We start from the raw sequence: 6,842 nt of genomic DNA, 5'->3' as shown, positions 1-6,842 counted from the left end.
GCACACAACACAAGGCTGCTGCACTGCTGGGGGCACCAAGCGGAGGCAGCTCGCCTAGGCCGTGATCACACGGCAGTCAATCACAGATATAGAAATGACCACAGACACAAGTTGCCGCGTTCTGGGGCTCTACTGCACTGCCCTCCGCGTGCCAGCAGAGCCCCTTTTATTAAAGGAGCTTAATGCACAGTCATGACGCTCACGTAGAAGAAAACACTAGACCACCACACAACAGATAGCAGGTTAGAGTTTGACTTTTCGTTTCTCTGCACTTTGAGCTCACGTCGCTTGCAGCATGCGCTTCTTATTCCCCTTCCAGGGTTATGTCAGGCCCTTGCGTGTTCGTGGCCCGTCCTGCTGCCCGCTCTAGAATGGGACCGGGGACCACACTGCCAAGTAGTCAGCACAGCTGACCTGTTCTGCGTTGCGCTGCACCTGCTGTGCAGGAGGCCGAGTACACTATTTCGTCCTGGCAAGCTTAACCCATGGAAAATTATCTGTCTTTTCCTTCCGGCCTTTCTTTAGGTTCCAGCGGCACTCCACTCTTCTGCGCGGCGGTGCGTAATACGCCGATGCTTGGGGGCATTGGCAGTTTCTAGCTCCGTCAGAGCATTGAGAGCAAGGATGCAGCTGCAGTAGTGTTAGCAGTGCTCGTGAGGTGACAGGCATGCGTCCTTTACCGCCACGTCACCTGTGTGATGTGCGTGAAGTGCGCCTCGCTGACACCTTAGTGAATAATGGAGGCGCACACAATGTTTAGGGGCTGGAAGTCACTGAGTCCGCTTGCCAGGCTTTTACCCATATTTATTACCTTTCGGGTACACGCCTCATGGCGCCGGTCGTCATGACGCTCTGTCTGTCACCTGAAAACATCACATCTGGGGGGGTTAGGTGCCCTGACTCTGGAATGACCCCAGAGTCTGCTGTGGGCTTTCCCACCATTTCCCTCTTCCCCTGGCTGGTGCGGTGGTTTGGTGGAGCGGTGATTGGCTTCTTGTGGTTCCCCTTTGTCACTGGATGAGAGAGTTCCTTTTCTTCTGGGATTTCGGTGTCTGGGAACGTGCAAGTTCCCGGGGGGCCCTTGCCCTCTTTCGGCAGGTCACGGGTTTGGGGCCCAATATGTCCCTTGGGTGGTTTTTCAGTGGTGGTTGGCTGTCCTCCTTGCAAGGGGCAGGTTCCTCTTGGGTACCTGTTTGTGGCACTGTAGGGGTTTCTTGTGTGATGTTGGGGATCGTCTGCATCTCCTCTCCTTTGTGGTCTGCATTCCTGGAGGGGGTTGTGACAGGGATGGCAGTGTCCTCTGAGCTCCCGGTTGGAGGCTTTTCTGCCTCTTATTTGAGACGTTTAGGGTGCTCTGGAGGGCATTCTCTGCTGGGGAGATCAAGTGTGGTCCCTGCTCCTGTGGGATGCTCCTTTTATGCCTTTGTCCCTTGTTGCCTTAGCCCCAGAGTTGGGTTGGTTGGAGTTTTCCTGTGTCATCCACTGTTCTGCGTGTACTCCCAGTGGCAGTTGCCTTGCGTTGGGACCCTCCTTTCTTCCATCAGTCTGGTCTGCAGTTTCATGCCACTGCACCTAGTGACCATTCTTGGGTCTTCCTGATCGGGGATTGGCAGTGTCCTGGGCAGACTCTCTGGGGGTGACTTGGCGGGAGTTATGTGGGGCTGCCACTTGGGCTGTTCAGGTCATTTTGGTTGGGTTTTGCGGATTGTCCATGAGCGGCCCAAGGGTTGGGTCCTTTGGGGTTGGTGTACTGTTGGTTGTCACGGGTCGTTTTGCTTTATGGGGATGTGAGTTGGTGTTGCTATGCAGGGGCAGCTTGATTTGTAGTGTGTCTCACAAGGACCTTTCCCCGTGGCTGTGATGTCCACGTAATACGTGATGATGGAGTGAGGATAGATCACGTGAGGTGATAAGAATAAAAGAGAGCGAGAAAGCACGCCAAGGCAGTCTCCGCTCTGACACAGCAACTCAATTCTTTGCTGCGTGGCGTGCCCTGCATGCAGGCCCGCCATCCCCTTGGTTGTCACAACTCACAATGGCGATGAGGCAGAGAACCAGAGCCCCCCTGCGGCAGCACCCTCCAATCCCAGCAATGCGGCATCAGCTGATTCCTGAGCTCCAGACACCGCAGGGCCCGCAGATTCACTGCAGAGTTGCGCCTTCCCTAACACAGTGCCTGGGAGAAGACAGAGTACACCAGAGCACACAAGTAAGTGGGGAAAGGTGCCACATGCTCGCGAGGAGCACATCCCTCACTCTCCAGGCCAATCCCACGGCGACAAGCACTGTCTTGTGCTCACAGGACACCCAAGGCCAAAGGAAGCAGATTTGCCCCACATACCCTCATAACCAGGCCATCCTCAGGCACTGGCACACCTGAACTGCACCATTTGCCTGCCTAGAGGCCATAACACTATCACAGCAGTGTATGTCGAACTCTGGCTGCCCACAAACCACACCTGAACTGCACCATTTGCCTGGCTACAGGCCATAACACAGAACTCTGGCGGCCTGCAAGCCAGCAACCACAGACAGTGCTGCAACCAGCCCCAAACCCCCATCAGTGACCCGGCCCAGCAACAAACCGGCAAGGACACCAAAGGCGGTGCTCAGCCCAGTGCAAGGGCCACACAGATAAACCCTGCAAAGAACAGCCCCAGGTACACCTGGATGTGCCTCTCTGAGCGCCACACACCCAGACGCCTGCCAGAAGCCACGCCATGGCAGAAGAACCCACAACGTCGCCTCCCAGGCAGCAGTACCAAAACCCAGACACCAGCACGTGGCTAGATACCATGCAGGGCACCTTTACAGACATGCCAACATTCTGAAGTCCCTGGGAGGGAGATTTCAGCACCGAAATCGGGAGAATGCATTTTCCCCAAAGGAATGCATTGGGGATATAGTCTTATTTTTAGGCATGAGACAGTAAAAAATAGCACTGTTTTTAATGACAAAATCGGGAGTCTCCCGCCTAAATCGGTTGGCATGTATGGCTTTATGCCTTTATGAAGATGTTCAAGCCTTTTGGTCCCCGTGCAGGGTACTACTGGGAGCTATGGGTCCAGCAATTCAAACTGAGCCTAAAAGCATGCGACATCATTGCCGACGAAAAGAAGAGGACATTCCTCATGCTCAACCTCGGCATGATGGCGCAGAGACTTTTCAAAACCCTCCCAAATCACGGCACAGAAGACGACTACGAGACGGCGAAGGCTGTCCTCACGCGAAAATTCAAGCCCCACATAAGCGTGGACTTTGAGCGGTTCAAAATGAGCCAAGCCAGACAACACCCACAGGAAAGCATCAACCACTTCCATGGTTGGCTGCGAGAGATGGCCATCGGCTGTGACTTCCCAGGCGACAAATTCGCAGTCAGACAGCAGGTCATAAAAGGCCTCTCCTCCGAGAAGCTCTGGAGATCCATCCTATCAGAGTCAAAGCTGCCGCTTGACACCATCCTAACTATGGGACTACAATGAGAGAGGACAGACGAGCATGTGGCAGAAATGGAGCAGATGATTAGCTGCTTACGACTACACATGGAAACACCCCGCAACAGCATGACTACCATCAATGCCCTACGGCCCGACTAGCCATGGCAATGGAATGTGAAGCGGCCAAGAAGGCAGAGGAGCACGTATGCCAGATCATGCCTGTGCCAAAGCAAAGGCAATGCAGCTAGATGAAATCACAGAAGAGACAGACAGAGACCCCTGCCTGCAAAAGACCAAAGAAGCGATACTAACTGGGGAGTGGGAAACGTTCCACACTGCTGTCACGCACCGGACACCCCAGGCGCAGGAGATGATGCAAGCCTTGTTCGGGATACAACATGAGCTGTCTGTGTCTCTGGAAGGCCTGATCCTCAAGGAACACTGCATCGTAATGCCCACCAACCTTGACGAGAGAGTACTCCAGCTAGCGCACGAGGGGCACCAGGTCATCTTAAAGACACAAGCCTTCTTCAAGTCATGAGTGTGGATGCCGCAATAGAATGTCATAGGTCTTGTCGAGACCTGTACAGATTGCCTTGCCTAGCCACCCGCAGACCAGGACTTCCAGAGCCCATGGCCTGTCCCCCGAGAAGTGAGCGCCGCTGGGACACCGTGAGCCTAGACTTTTGCACTATCACCAACGAGGCCTACCTACTGGTAGGGGTAGATGAATACACAAGATACCCGGAAGTGGAGCCGGTCAACTCCACTGACGCGGCCTCTGCCATGACAGGGCTGGAGAAAATGTTTGTTGTCCACGGCATTCCATCGTGAATAAAGATCGACAATGGTCCTCCACTCACAAGCAAAGAGTTCAAACACTTCACTGATGACATGGGAATGCGTCACCACCATATTACACCATTTATTTGCATTTATAAAGCGCACAAGCAGCCCTTGGGCATCGTGGCGCTGTTTCAGAAGGCTTACTTAGTTATATAAGTGCTTGCAAAAACATACATGGTGCCTAGCCCAAGTTGCACGGGGGCAGCAGCATAGAAGTGCAGAGTCAATAAAATGGCAGATACATGGTGCCTAAACCATACTGGTCCCAGGCTAACGGCCTCGAAGAAAGATTTATGGCGTCTATCAACAAGTGTGTGAGGATCGCCAAGGACAAAAAAAGACCATGGCTACCGGGACTATACCGGTTTCTTCGGTCCTATCGGCAAACGCCTCATTCAGCCACCAGGCCAGCCCTGCAGCCCTGATGTTCAGGGTACCCATCCAAGCAGCATTCCCCTTCACCACTTGTGGCACCCCTCACAAGTGGAGCTGGAGCAAATGGAACAAAGGAGACAAGAACACAATGCAAGGGTGGATAACTCAAGAAGAGCGACACCCAGTCAGTTCCAAGTAAGAGACACGGCCTAGTTAAGAACCGTACGCCCTCGCCTATGAGTCCCTTCCTTGGATCATCACCCATAGAGAGCATGGCCTAGCCACAGCCATGCGAGGGTCTGAAACTGTCATGAGGAACTACAAGACGGCGAAGGCTGTCCTCACGAGAAAATTCAAGCCCCAGATAAGCGTGGACTTTGAGCGGTTCAAAATGAGCCAAGCCAGACAACACCCACAGGAAAGCATTGACGACTTCAATGGTCCGTGCGAGAGATGGCCATCGGCTGAGACTTCCCGGATGACGAATTCGCAGTCAGACTGTCAAAAGAGAAATTATATCGTGCCTCCTATTGCAATAAATATATGTATATTGGCCTACACCAAGCTGCTCGAAAGTCGCTTACGAAAGAATCCGTGTTGCAAGGTCCTGAACTTAAAATCAATGTAAGCCGCCATTTTAGGTCAATCCGCCATTTTAGGATTTGCTTTGTAAAGTCATCCTGTGAGTTAAAATGGTAGGCGATGTCATTCCAAAATACAACATGGCCGTCTTTACCTCTGTACATAGCTAATATGTAACTTGCCTGCAGGCCACTTGTTGAGGTTGTGAACTGAGACCTTGTCCTTCGTTGACTTATGTGTAAGGGATTACTTGTGTAAAGAAACTAATCCACAAGTATACTATAAAAACAATGTATTGAAATACTGAGCATAGAACACCTGTTTAACCACATTGTATTAATGTTTCAGAAGACTAACATGGAAAATCCCAGAATACACAGTTGCTGTATAGGCTTGTTGATACATGTATTAAAAGCGAACCAGTTATGTGCGGTTGTTCGAGACTTGGCATGAACCCTAGATTGGTGATGTATTCAGTGGAATATTAACCCGAAGTGGGGCTGGACATCGTGCTCACAAAGTGTATAAAAAGCCAATGCATTCTAATGTACAGCGTCTCTCACTGAACACACTGGACCACGCGGGAGTTCGTTGTGTTGTACTGAGGGCCGATAGCTATCTGATTTTGCTCTGTTTTTGTAACTGGATTCAGTATAAAATAAAGTACTTTGTATGTTCCTTTGTAACCCGTGTTCGGTGTATTTCCTTTTGGGGTACTCAGCCTCGATATTTTGATTTTGTTTTCACAGTTGACGCCCGAATAGGGACCCTCAAGATTGATGCCGGATTGTTGAAGGTTGACACACGCTATCGGACCGGGATCGGACGGTGTGACAAAAAGGGGCCCCACTGAATGAGACGCGACACCTCAGCAGCGCTGAACGACCCGATCCCTTGACCATTAGCTTGTGGTCCGAGACGGCATCTTGACGAGGGTCCACTTATCGAGGCAGGCAGATTTGCCGAAATCACCATACACGAGGTAAGATTAGTTAGGTAAGATTCTTTAAAATCCGATCGGACCTCCTTAGGTTTGTTCAGGTGAGTCGTGACCCGACTCTTAATTCAACCCTGAAAATTTGAATTTGGCGCATTGTATCTGCAGACACAATTATTGACCAGGTAACACCAATAATTTGATATGCCTGGGAAATTGTCTACCTGCTTAAGGGCGTTGTTCCGCAGCAATAGACAATCTTTGGAATTTAGCCGTCCGGCACCACAGGAGGGGTCGCCGGCATGTACTATGTACTGTAAGCATGGCATTGGAAGTATAGTATTTAATGACATTTGGCACAGACAAACCAGACATGCCTCCGAAACTTCAGTGGCCAATCAATGGTAGTTTTGAAATCCCTCGTATTGAGTATTTAGAGTCAATTCTATTAAAGAAAAAGGATAGACCTGCAGCATTTGATGTTTTGCATAATTGGAAAAAAGAAGCGTTACAACAACTTAAAAGTAGAGAAAAGCATGCGTGCCGTCATAAGACGAACGCCGAAAAAGCATTGTGTATGACCAAGATAAGCATTCTGAATCGACTAGGAATATGGATAGGGCTTTCTCACTTGGAATTCAAAAAATACATCCTTCCAAAGACCT

Source organism: Ambystoma mexicanum, chromosome 13, assembly GCF_040938575.1.
Source record: "Ambystoma mexicanum isolate Mex_15411 chromosome 13, UKY_AmexF1_1, whole genome shotgun sequence".
Taxonomy (NCBI): Eukaryota; Metazoa; Chordata; class Amphibia; order Caudata; family Ambystomatidae; genus Ambystoma; species Ambystoma mexicanum.
The sequence above is the reverse complement of the archived record's forward strand: the minus strand, read 5'-3'. Positions refer to the sequence as shown.